The following is a 13,063-nucleotide window of genomic DNA, read 5'->3' on the forward strand; positions in this document are numbered from 1 at the left end:
GTTTGTCCGGACCAGGTAGGGCCCCAGAGCTGGGCGGCTGCAACCATGGGGTAGAGCTCGAAGAGTGAAGAGGATTGACTAAACCCCGGGATCCTAAGAATTTGAGAAGGCCAGGGTCCGGCGAACCAATGGTGGCCAAAAATTGCTGCAAACCCTGTAGAGGCCGCGGCATCTGTGACTACCTGTGGTGAGAGAGGTGAGATGCACGGGATGAAGAGAGAGATGCCATTCCAGTTGGACAGGAACTCGTCCCACATTGCCAGGTCTGCTAAAGCTGCGGTGTCTAGGCAGAGGATTTGATCCGGGTCTTGAGCCTGAGACAGGTAGACCAACAGACGTGATACAAAGGAACGGCCTTGTGGAATAATGCGCATGGCATAGTTGAGCATGCCCAACAGCGACTGCAGCTGTCTCCTTGTACATCCCCTGGTCCGAGTGAATTCGTGGAGTGCCGCCTTGATGCGGGTTAGTTTGTCAAGGGGCAGGCTGGCTTTCATGGAGCTGGTGTCTAAATTGACTCCAAGGAAGGTGATTGAATGTGCGGGTCCTTCCACCTTATGTTCAGCGATGGGAACATTGAGGTTCCCAAAGACGGTCCTTAACTTGTCGAGATCCCTCGGAGGTGTGCCTGGCCGTTCTATCAACAAGAAGTCGTCTAGGTAGTGGATAATTTGCTGACAGCCGACCTTGTGTAAGAGAATCCACTCGAGGGACTGAGCGAACATGTCGAACAGCCACGGGCTGCTTTTGGAGCCGAACGTCAACTTCGTAGCGAAGTAATATTGATCCTTCCACTTAATCCCGTGCCAGCACCAGAGGGATGGGTGGATAGGCAACAGTTTAAAGGCGTCGGATATGTCCGCTTTGGCCAGCCACGCACCTGTGCCTACTTTAAGGATGGCCTGAATTGCCATGTCCACGGAGGAGTACTTTAACCACTTCAATACAGGGCACTTTCACCCCCTTCCTTCCCAGCCCAATTTTCAGCTTTCAGCGCTCTAGCGCTTTCAGTGACAATTGCGCGGTCATGCTACACTGTACCCAAATGAAATTGTTATCATTTTGTTCGCACAAATAGAGCTTTATTTTGGTGGTATTTATTCACGACTCCGTTTTTTTTTTTTTGCGATATAAGCGCAAAAAAAGCGGAAATTTGGGAAAAAAACAATATTTTCTTTTTTCTATTTGAAAAGAAATCCAATAAAATCAAATTTTGTCATAAATTTAAGCCAAAATGTATTCTGCTACATGTTTTTGGTAAAAAAAATTCCGTTAAGTGTATAATAATTGGTTTGTGTGATCACGGACATATGTACGCAAATGATCATGTACATATGTGTGCAGGTGATCACGTACATATGTGTGCAGATAATCATTGGGACATGTGATTTTAGTGGGACATATGTGGGGGACATGTTTTTATTATTAGGGACATGTGTTTTTATTATTTGGGGACATGTATGTTTTGGGACATGTGTGTTTTGGGGACATATGTGGGGACTGTGTTTGTACTGTGTGGTGTGTTGTGTGTTGACACTACACTGATGATCAGTGAGTAAAAAGCTGTGAAAAGCAGCCCATACTCACTGATCATCAGCCGGCTGCAGCGATCCGCTCTCCTCTCCTCTGCGATGACTTCCGTGTGAGGAGAGGAGAGCCGATTGCCTAGCAACCGGCTGTTTGTTTACATCACATGACGGCCGTGATTGGACACGGCCGTCATGTGATCAGGAGGGCCAATCACAGAGCCCTCCTGCCGATCTGAGATGTGCCGTGTCCGGGTGACACGAGCACATCGGGATCGCGCCGCTGCGCGGGCGCACGCGCGCGATCCCGCTACTCCTGAAGGACGTTCCTGAACGTCCTATCAGGAGCAGGCGGCTCCCACCCGGCCGTATATATACATTGGCCGGGTGGGAAGTGGTTAAGGAGAACTCCTCAGAAGGGATCAAGGAGTTTAAGCTGGGAATGTGAGAAGAACGAGGCGCAGACAGGTCATACACTAAACGTTTTTTATTGGAAAACTTGCCCTTGACAAGCCCAATAGGGCTAACTCTCCACATATTGAAGGGGGGCTGAATGAAGGGGCCTATGACGAAGCCTCGATCCACCTCGTTCTGCAGCAGCAGGTCGATGGCCTGTTCGTCAGAGGCTGCTGAGCGGAGGTTTCTGCACTCGTGGGTTTGGTGGGGTAGGGAGATGAGGCCGGTGTGGAAACCTGAGGTGAAGCCACCGATGAGGAAGGTGGCTAGTGAAGGAGTGGGGTGCGTGTTGAGATAGAAGCCCAGGCAAAGCACATCTATACGGCTTAGTCAAGAGCCTTTGTGCGCTTTGACCTCGCACAAATTTCTGGGGTGTGCCCTGTGGCATATAACGCAGATGTGCAGTAGACGGCACTGGCTGTAATTGCAAGAACCATAGTTAAAGTTATTGCAGATGGCCGCACCCCCAACGGTTCGGACCGTGCGTCCAAACTTGTCCACCTGGTTCTTAGGTGCCGAGCCTGATGGGCCTAGGGCTGCGGCAGAGGTGGAGGGGAACTCTACTGGGCGACTAGCCGGTATGTTGGCGCACCAGGGAGCGGTATGAGTGGAGGACTGGCAGATGGCACACAGGGGTGAACGAAGGCCGGCAAAATGCCGGCAGAATAGTTCCGTATCCATAAGGCTCCAGTCTGTGGGTGACTGGAACTGTGCCAGTTTGGTGGCTGCTTTCGCTGAGAAGGAACGATGGTAATCGTAGAAAGCAAAGCCACCATATTTGTATCCCAGGTCCACCACCGTGTGGAGATACAAATCTAGTTCTACCCTCCTGGCAGGAGAGGCTGAGCAAACGACATCTCTCAGCGTTCCAAAGGCTAGGGTAAACTCGGGGATGGAGTTTACGGTTCAGCCTGGGGTCCTTAGCTTTGAGGACTACTGATACATCCCCCCAGGTGTAAGCCTTATTCTCTGCCAGGTCATGTACTGAAATGAGCAAGGAGGCAAGGTTAACATCCTTGCCGTCCAAGATGTCCTTCCTAATGCTGGCCGGCACCAGATGTGCTGGACAGACCACGGGACATGTGCCTTCGGTACCTGTTGGTAGTGGAGACGGGACTGAGTCCGGAACCGGGGTGGCTGTGGCTGGGAGTGTTTCTAAGAGGGTCACTCTGGTTTGAACATCCGTGACCGAGCTGGATAGAGACGACACCATGGCATGTAGTTGGCCTATGGCCGTTGAGATGGACTGCAGAGTAGCCTGAGGCGGGGTACTAGGCCCGGCGGTAGCTGGGGGGGTAGAGAGGAGCCTAAACAGCTCTGCTTTCCTAGCTGTGGCTGGGAAGGGGATGCCCCTGCGTCTGAGCTCTGCTGTCAGCCTAGGGATAGTCCAGCCCCTGAAAGACTGTATGCTGTCGCTCACTGAAGGCGGGCGAGGTGACAGGGGGGCAGTAAGGTCTTCGCTGCCGAGCTGGGACATGGCTCCTGATGGATCGTGTCCTAGGAGTGATGTCCTATCTCTTTGGGGAAGATAGATGGACGACCGGAACCTATAAAGGATGACAAAGTCAAGACTGTTTCTCTATTTTCCAAGTGAACCCACCTGTTGCTGGGTACTAAGGCGGAAGCGAATGCGTATACACATATATATTGACGTGTGCCTTAGCGTACATACATATGTGTATCGGTCCGTCTCGCTGTCGCCTTTTCCACTCCTAGCCCTCTTGTTTTTTTGTTTTTTTTTTACCTGGGAGACAACGTCCAAGCTGGTGCAGGGTGGACCTGCTAAAGTTAGACTGACCTGGAGAGAGAAACAGATGATAATTGTTGAAGGAGCCTAACAAGGAAACTGACAAGCGACGTAAGCGGCTGGCTAACACAACTGAAGTGCACCGGTGAGTAGATATTTCTTCGCCACAATTTCTAAGTCATCGCGCCGTTATTTCCCTCATACTTTCTGTTTTCCTTTTGGGGTTTCCTTCTCTTTTTTTTTTTTTTTTTTTTGGCCGAACGCCAGGCAACCTGTGGAAAAAACGAATGAAATGTGGCTGTTCCCTCTGGGGCACGCCGAACCGTATCGATGCATCATAGATGCTACTGGATTCGGGTCGGGGCGCTATAAGTGATCGTGAGATGAAGTATGGTTGCCGTGACAGAGGCACCACTGGTCGTGTCGCTAGTACGACTGACAACAGCACGGACTCTGGAGCACGTACTGAAATGTGGGAAATAACCTGGGGCGAACCGGAACGAATCGGTGCATGCGATCGTGCGACTGGATTCGAACCGGAGCGCGGAATGTGACAGTGAAATGAACTAAAGGACTATTGTCATGACAGAGGCCTGGGACGGCCGGCCACGGACTGAGGCTGGAACCGACCCGGATTTCTGGAGCATGCACTGAAATGAGGCCGAAAAACCTACAAACCTGGGACCGTCCGGACGAGTCGATGCAAGTGAATGCGATCGGACTCGAACCGGGCGTACTAGATGAGGATGAAATGTTTCCCATGGTAGAGCTACGACTCGGAGAGGACGCAACTCGCGACCGTCAACGAACGGGCTCTAGCGCATGTACCGAAATGAGGCCAACGCAAACTGGGACACGTCGATCGAAACCTGTGCGTTTTGACAAAGCGACTGGTATTGATTCAAACGTGATAGGTGACGTGAAATGACTCCCATGACAGGGCCCGGGTTGGAATGGTAACGAACGGGCTCTGGAGCATGTACTGAAATGAGGCCAAGATCCTTGGGATACGTTGGTCGAACCTGTGCGTTTTTATTTGAAAAGACGACTGGTATCGATTCGAACGTAGTAGGTGACGTGAAATGACCCCCCCATGACAGAGACCCGGACGGTTGGAGCGAGCGGGCTCTGGAGCATGTACCGAAATGAGGCCGAGTACCTAGGGGCACACCGGGACGAATCGGCGCATTTAGTTTATGCAACTGGATTCGAATCGGAGCGTAGTAAGTGACAGGTGAAATGAAGAAATGGCCTACGTGAGCCAGCTTGTGGCAGAGGCACGAGTCGTTGTGCCGTAAGATACGACTGGCAACGATATGACTGCGGCACACGACAAACAAGATTTAGACAACCAGCTACTAACATAGTATTACAAGCAATATCTACCGAACGACGCCCGTGAAATGAAGGGCGTATGCGGACATGTGCGTTTTGAGTGATAACAACCCGGTATCATCACGAACGATATGACATTTTTTTGGGTTTTACGACACTCAAACAAAAATGGAAAGGAAGGTCAATCGAGACCCCTACACCTGTGGCAGTCGAGCCAGCGAGATTGTACAAAACCAGACGGAACACGAGCACTGCGAGACTTCCTAGAAGGGAGACGTTTGTCCGAATGGTAATCAATGGTGATCAACACGCGCTGTCGGCCTAGTGACGTGGTATTGCGCACCGGAAACCGACAACTACCACAGGCGAACGGGCTGGTTAAATACCCCCCGGGCTCCTCCCATAAATTCAGGCCACCATACTGGCCTTCTTACACAGAGATATATATATATATATATATATATATAAACACACACACACACACATTATATATATATATATATATATATATATATATATATATATATATATATATATATATATATATATATATATATATATATATATGTACACACACACACACACATATATCACATATATATACACACATACATACATACATACATATATCACATATATATACACACACACACACCTACATATCTTTTTAGCAGAGACCCTAGAGAATAAAATGGCGATCATTGCAATATTTTATGTCACACGGTATTTGTACAGCGGTCTTTCAAATGCAATTTTTGGGGAAAAAATACACTTTCATGAATTAAAACGACAGTACCTAAAAATCTCCATGGGCGACGCTTTAAAAAAAAAGTATTAGTTAACAGGTTGGAGTTAAAGAGGAGGTCTTTTGCTAGAATTATTGCTTTCACTCTGACGATCACGACGATTCCTCACATTTGAGATTTGAACACATTTGCGGGCATGACTTACGTATGCGTTTTCCTTGCTAATAACATGCAACCACAATAGTATTAGTTTCTCAATTACATGCGGTATATTATTTTTTCTTTATTTTCTATTTTTTTTTCCCCATGAAAGTGGAGTTGCCCTTTAAAGGGTTACTAAACCCTCATGTTTTTTTTTTTTGTTTTTTTTTTTTTAAATAACGAATGTCATACTTGCCTCCACTGTGCAGTTAGTTTTGCACAGAGCGGCCCCGATCCTCCTCTTCTGGGGTGCTTCAACAGTGCTAGCAGCTCCTCCCTGCATCAAGAAACCATGTAGGAGAAGCGCTCTCCTTGGGGGTACCCGTGTGTGCATGAGTCCTGCTTCTGTGTGTATTCACACAGAACTCTGACCCCCCCGCGTCATTGGATTTTATGGACAGCAGTGTGAGTCAATGGCTGCGCAATCAGAATTAGGCCTCTTCCAAATGGGACCATGACATGCGCACCCCATGCAGGGCAGTGCATTGAGGGCACAGGGTGCAAAGATGTTGCATGCATCCTCATGATGGCATCCTATTGCTGTCTATTGGGACAAGTGGCTGGACAGACACAGCTGCTGTGTCCCAATAGGACATCCAAGTGGGTGCAGTTGCGATTCCCTGAACTCACCCTGCAAATCCCCAGATGCACACAGAGTGAGTTCAGGGATTTGCACCCGCACCCATATGGATGTCATACTGGGACACAGTGGTTTGTCCATGCAGCCACGTGTCACAATAAACAATGGCACTCCAACATGGGAATGTACACAGCACATGTGCATCCATATGCAGGCAAAACCCGACCCTGTCATCGTCTTGTGTGAACAAGGCCTAACCCATACAGAACTAAATAAGGAAGTTATTCAGGTTTACATTTTTGTCAGGTCACACCAGTGTGATGTACAGTGATGACAGGTCTTTTGAACTAATGCTTACAGTTTATTGCCTTCCTTCCCCCAGTTGAGAAGAAATGTCAGCAATCATGACAGTAAAGGTTGACATGACATAAAAGGTTCTTGTATTCTGTCTTGCGGTGTATGCCCCTTCCAGAAAAATCTGAGGGAAATGGACCTCAGCTATTTATAAAAAAAACCTTGATGGAGCTACAGGGAGATTTAAAACATGTGTAATGAATAACAAAGGGTGTTTATTCTGTATAGTGTGGAAAAATTAAAGCTATACATTTGCAGTTCACAAAATGGAATGCATATGCCTCAAAATTTTACTGCTGAAGATTTTGATTAAAAAAAAGAGGGAAATGCAGGATATATACTTTCAAGGTTCAATTCTTTTAACCACTTAAGACCAGAGCACTTTTTGCGATTCGGCACTGCGCCGCTTTAACTGACAATTGCATGGTCGTGCGACGTGGCTCCCAAACAAAATTGACATCCTTTTTTTCCCACAAATTGAGCTTTCTTTTGGTGCTATTTGATCACCTCTGTGGTTTTTATTTTTTTGCGCTATAAACAAAAAAACAGCAACAATTTTTTTTTTTTGTTTTAAACGCATTAATTTTTACTTTTTGCTATAATAAATATCCCCAAAAAATATATAAAAAATGTTTTTCATCAGTTTAGGCCGATGGGTATTCTTCTACATATTTTTGTAAAAAATAAAAAAATAAAATCGCAATAAGCGATTGATTGGTTGGCGCAAAAGTTATAGCATTTACAAAATAGGGGATAGTTTTATGGCATTTTTATTAATTATTATTATTTTTTTACTAGTAATGGCAGCGATCAGCGATTTTTATTGTGACTGCGACATTATGGCAGACACATCGGACATTTTTGGGACCATTGTCATTTATACAGCAATAAGTGCTATATACAGTGCCTTGCGAAAGTATTCGGCCCCCTTGAACTTTTCAACCTTTTGACACATTTCAGGCTTCAAACATGAAGATGTAAAATTTAAATTTTTTGTGAAGAATCACCAACAAGTGGGACACAATTGTGAAGTGGAACGAAATCTATTGGATATTTTAAACTTTTTTAGCAAATAAAAAACTGAAAAGTGGTGCGTGCAAAATTATTTGGCCCCTTTACTTTCAGTGCAGCAAACTCACTCCAGAAGTTCAGCGAGGATCTCTGAATGATCCAATGTTGTCCTAAATGACTGATGGTTATAAATAGAATCCACCTGTGTGTAATCAAGTCTCTGTATAAATGCACCTGCTCTGTGATAGTCTCAGGGTTCTGTTGAAAGCGCAGAGAGCATCATGAAGACCAAGGAACACACCAGGCAGGTCCGTAATACTGTTGTGGAGAAGTTTAAAGCCGGATTTGGATACAAAAAGATTTCCCAAGCTTTAAACATCCCAAGGAGCACTGTGCAAGCGATCATTTTGAAATGGAAGGAGTATCAGACCACTGCAAATCTACCAAGACCTGGCCGTCCCTCTAAACTTTCAGCTCAGACAAGGAGAAGACTGATCAGAGATGCAGCCAAGAGGCCCATGATCACGCTGGATGAACTGCAGAGAACTACAGCTGAGGTGGGAGAGTCTGTCCATAGGACAACAATCAGTCGTACACTGCACAAATCTGGCCTTTATGGAAGAGTGGCAAGAAGAAAGCCATTTCTCAAAGATATCCATAAAAAGTCTTGTCTAAAGTTTGCCACAAGCCACCTGGGAGACACACCAAACATGTCGAAGAAGGTGCTCTGGTCAGATGAAACCAAAATCGAACTTTTTGCCCACAATGCAAAACGATATGTTTGGCGTAAAAGCAACACAGCTCATCACCCTCAACACACCATCCCCACTGTCAAACATGGTGGTGGCAGCATCATGGTTTGGGCCTGCTTTTCTTCAGCAGGGACAGGGAAGATGGTTAAAATTGAGGGGAAGATGGATGCAGCCAAATACAGGACCATTCTGGATGAAAACCTGTTGGAGTCTGCAAAAGACCTGAAACTGGGACGGAGATTTATCTTCCAACAAGACAATGATCCCAAACATACAGCAAAATCTACAAAGGAATGGTTCACAAATAAAGTATCCAGGTGTTAGAATGGCCAAGTCAAAGTCCAGACCTGAATCCAATCGAGAATCTGTGGAAAGAGCTGAAAACTGCTGTTCACAAACGCTCTCCATCCAACCTCACTGAGCTCGAGCTGTTTTGCAAGGAAGAATGGGCAAGAATTTCAGTCTCTTGATGTGCAAAACTGATAGAGACATACCCCAAGCGACTTGCAGCTGTAATCGCAGCAAAAGGTGGCTCTACAAAGTATTAACGCAAGGGGGCTGAATAATTTTGCACGCCCCACTTTTCATTTTTTTTATTAGTTAAAGTTTCAAAAATCCAATAGATTTCGTTCCACTTCACAATTGTGCCCCACTTGTTGGTGATTCTTCACAAAAAATAAAAATTTTATATCTTTATGTTTGAAGCCTGAAATGTGGCAAAAGGTTGAAAAGTTCAAGGGGGCCGAATGCTTGTTCAAGGCACTGTAAATGCACTGATTCCTGTGTAAATGACACTGGCGGTGAAGGGGTTAACCAGGTGGCGGCAGTGTAGGGGTTAAGTGTGTCCTAAGAGCGTGCTTATAACTGTGGGGGGCGTGGCTGTGATTTACAGAGCACTGATCTCTGCTCCAATCACAGGGAGCAGAGATCAGTGTCACTTGTTGCTAGGCAGAATGGGGAGATGCCGTTTACATCGGCATCTCCCCGTTCTCCCTCCCCGTGAGACGATCGTGGGTATCCCTGCGGTGAGCAAGTCCACGGGACCTGCGGTCGGACTCACGTGGGTCCCGACCGTATCGCGAACCGCCAGTGTCATGCACACGATGGCACGGGGGCAATTTTAAATGGACGTACCTGTATGCCAAATTTGCCTGCCCGCGCCATAGCAGTTAAGAATGATGGAAAGTCACATATAGGAGTGGGTACCCTGTCCGTTTTTTATTGCCACTTTTGTTTCAGTCAGATTTAAAAACTTTCAATGTGTCCTGGTCACCATTGCACAGAAGGTGATGGGAAATATTGCAACGGGGACAGCGGTTTCTCTGACACCTAAGAGGGGATTTCCTGGGAACAGGGAAGAAAAGGATGGTAAAGTAAACATTTCATGTTAACTTACTCCTCCGCCTCCCCTTATATATTTTTTTTTCACCATTAGCACTTCATTCTTCCACTGGGAAAAAAATAATTCTGTGTAAGCTAACAGTTACAGTTTAAAAAGTCTTTGTAAAGGCTGAAGTTTTTTTACTTTCATGCAGCCCCCCCCAATACTCACCTGAGCCCCCTCTCGATTCAGCAATGTGCACGGGAGCCTTGGCTGTCACGGGACTCTCTCTCTCACACACACACACACACACAGTGAATCATATATGCTCTCCATTTCAGCAGCAAGAGGGTCAAGGAAAATGCTGGGGATTGATGGAGTTTAAAGCCAACCTAGTGTTCTGCCTAGAACTAGCAAAGCACAGGTTTGCTTTAAAATGCACCTTTAACTGAGCTAGACTTGTATAATCTGGTTATGAAATGTCATTACTGACATACAACCCAGCATTAACATAATAAATTAAATATTAACATAATAAATTTACTTACATTTAAAAAACAAAACAAAACAAAAAAAAACAAAAAAAACAAACAAAAACACACACACAAATCACAGTCAGAAATTTTTCTCCAATTTGTTTGCCTCCAAGACCTCACATGAATGAAAAAAAAAAATTGAGCTCAAAAAAGCTCAAACGCTGCTTCTTTGAGCTCTGCATGAGCCCTAAAGAGATACAGTCATCAAGTAATAATTTTCAGGCTGTTCACATAAATAAAATGTTTAGGTATAGCACCTACTGATGCTGCCCTTGCATAGCAAATCATTATGTCTTTTGTAATTAACAGTGATTGTAGTATTCTTTAACCTCTGACGCTATTGGAAATGTAGACTTTCGGTGGCAGACAACCTGAACTGCTCCCTTTTTCCCCACTCTCGGCCCTGACATCCCCAATCAGTAAGCCATCCCCAACCAGTGTCTTAATCATGTCACACACACACACAGACATACAGGTTTCTTTATGGATGTGTATATTTCCTGTGTACATACCTCAGAAACACTGTTATGGAAGAATTTCACAATGCTTTTCTCAGCAAGTTCAGCGATAAATTGCTGCAGAGGTTGAAGGGGTGGGGGGGTCAGCCTGTCAGTGCTCAGACCATATGCCGCACACTGCATCAAATTGGTCTGCATGGCTGTCATCCCAGAAGGAACCCTCTTCTAAAGAGGATACACAAGAAAGCCCACAGTTTGCTGAAGACAAGCAGACTAAGGTCATGGGTTACTGGAACCATGTCCTGTGGTCTGATGAGACCAAGATAAACTTATTTGATTCAGATGGTGTCAAGTGTGTGTGGAGGCAACCAGGTGAGGAGTACAAAGACAAGTGTGTCTTGCCTACAAGCAAGCATGGTGGTGGGAGTGTCATAGTTTGAGGCTGCATGAGTGCTACCAGCACTGGGGAGCTACAGTTCATTGTGGGAACCATGAATGCCATGTACTATGACATATTGAAGCAAAGCATGATCCCCTCCCTTCAGAGACTGGGCTGCAGGGCAGTATTCCAACATAACGACCCCAAACACACCTCCAAGGTGACCACTGCCTTGTTATAGAAGCTGAGGGTAAATATGATGGACTGGCCAAGCACGTCTCCAGACCTAAACCCTATTGAGCGTCTGTGGGGTATCCTCAAAACGTAAGGTGAAGGAGCGCAAGGTCTCTAAAATCCACCAGCTCTGTGATGTAGTCATGGAGGAGTGGAAGAGGACTCCAGTAGCAACCTGGGAACCTCTGGTTAACTCCATGCCCAAGAGTGTTAAGTGCTGGAAAAATTAGATTTTTTGACTTACCGCAAAATCAATTTCGCTAAGTTCATTGACAGACACAGCGCTCCATTATTCAGAACCATAGGGTTATACTGCCCCTACAGGAGTAGGACACTAGACAGAAAAAAAAAAAAAAAAAAAAAAAAAAAGACTATGGCAGTCTATGTCTATGGTAAGTCCTACGTGGTATACACTGCTATAGGCCTTCAGTTTAGTAAAAAGCAGTGTTAGAAGTATTAAAACTCCTTAGAGGGGTGGGTGCATTGTCCGTCAAAGAACTCAAAAATCCAATTTTCTCTTTCGTTCATTGACAGACACAGCACTCCATTATTCAGAACCATAGGGACGTCCCAAAGCAGTGCCAAACAAGAAGGGTGGGACAACGAAAAATCCCAAGGCTAACACAAGAGCCAACCAGGTAACAGGAGCTAGAGCCAAACCTGAACAATACCCCTTCAAGAGGGAATAGATCCTCTAAACAGCAGCCTGCAAAACCTTGCAGCCAAGAGAGGCATCCGCAGATGCCAACACATCCACTTCGTAGAACGTTGTGAAAGTGTACACCGACGACCAATTGGCCGCCTTGCAAACTTGTGCAATGGACGCCTGATGACAGAAGGCCCAAGAGCACTAAACACCCGAGAAGAATGCGCTATAACCGGGAATTTTCAGCCGCCTGCCGCGAGTGAGCGGCCCCTGGGGTGACCGGACTGATCTGAGCCACCACTGAACAGAGGGCGGACACCCGAAAACCCAGTCAGTAGGCCACAAAGCCGCGGCCTAAATTACGGGAGGGTCTGATCCCCTGATCGCAGAAGTCCGGTCTGCCGCCTTCTAGGCTTAACCACTGCAGCAGGGGGGGGGGGGGGGGAACAGCGTGTCAAAAAGGCACCTTGGCCAGAAGCCTGGGCCTCACCTGGGAAGGGAGGGACGGGAGGTGGAGGAGAATCCCGGAGGGGCCGAACACCCCAGGGAGTACCCGTGTCCCACACCACGTCCAGGGAAGGAGAGGAGGGGGTCCTGTACTTATCGATCCAGTGAAGCATGCTGGTAACGCTCCCAGACAGATCCCCAGGCCACCAAAGTGGGGGGGGGGCTGTAGGCCATGAGGAACTCTGCAACTCAGGCCGAGACCTGGTGCATGCGACCTTACATGGCCAGCCCCCGTCCAGTGGGGCTATGTTGCGGCCGACCTATCATGTAGCTG

General features: G+C 46.6%; 1 protein-coding gene across 3 annotated transcripts in view; it reads right to left on the reverse strand.

Moving 5' to 3' along the window:
* NISCH (nischarin) overlaps nt 1-13,063 on the reverse strand; it is a 171,585-nt gene that overhangs the window by 54,035 nt on the left and 104,487 nt on the right. The gene's annotated exons all lie outside the window — the stretch shown is intronic.

This window comes from Lithobates pipiens, unplaced genomic scaffold, assembly GCF_037356315.1.
Source record: "Lithobates pipiens isolate NorthernLeopardFrog02 unplaced genomic scaffold, aLitPip1_a1.2 Scaffold_23, whole genome shotgun sequence".
NCBI lineage: Eukaryota > Metazoa > Chordata > Amphibia > Anura > Ranidae > Lithobates > Lithobates pipiens.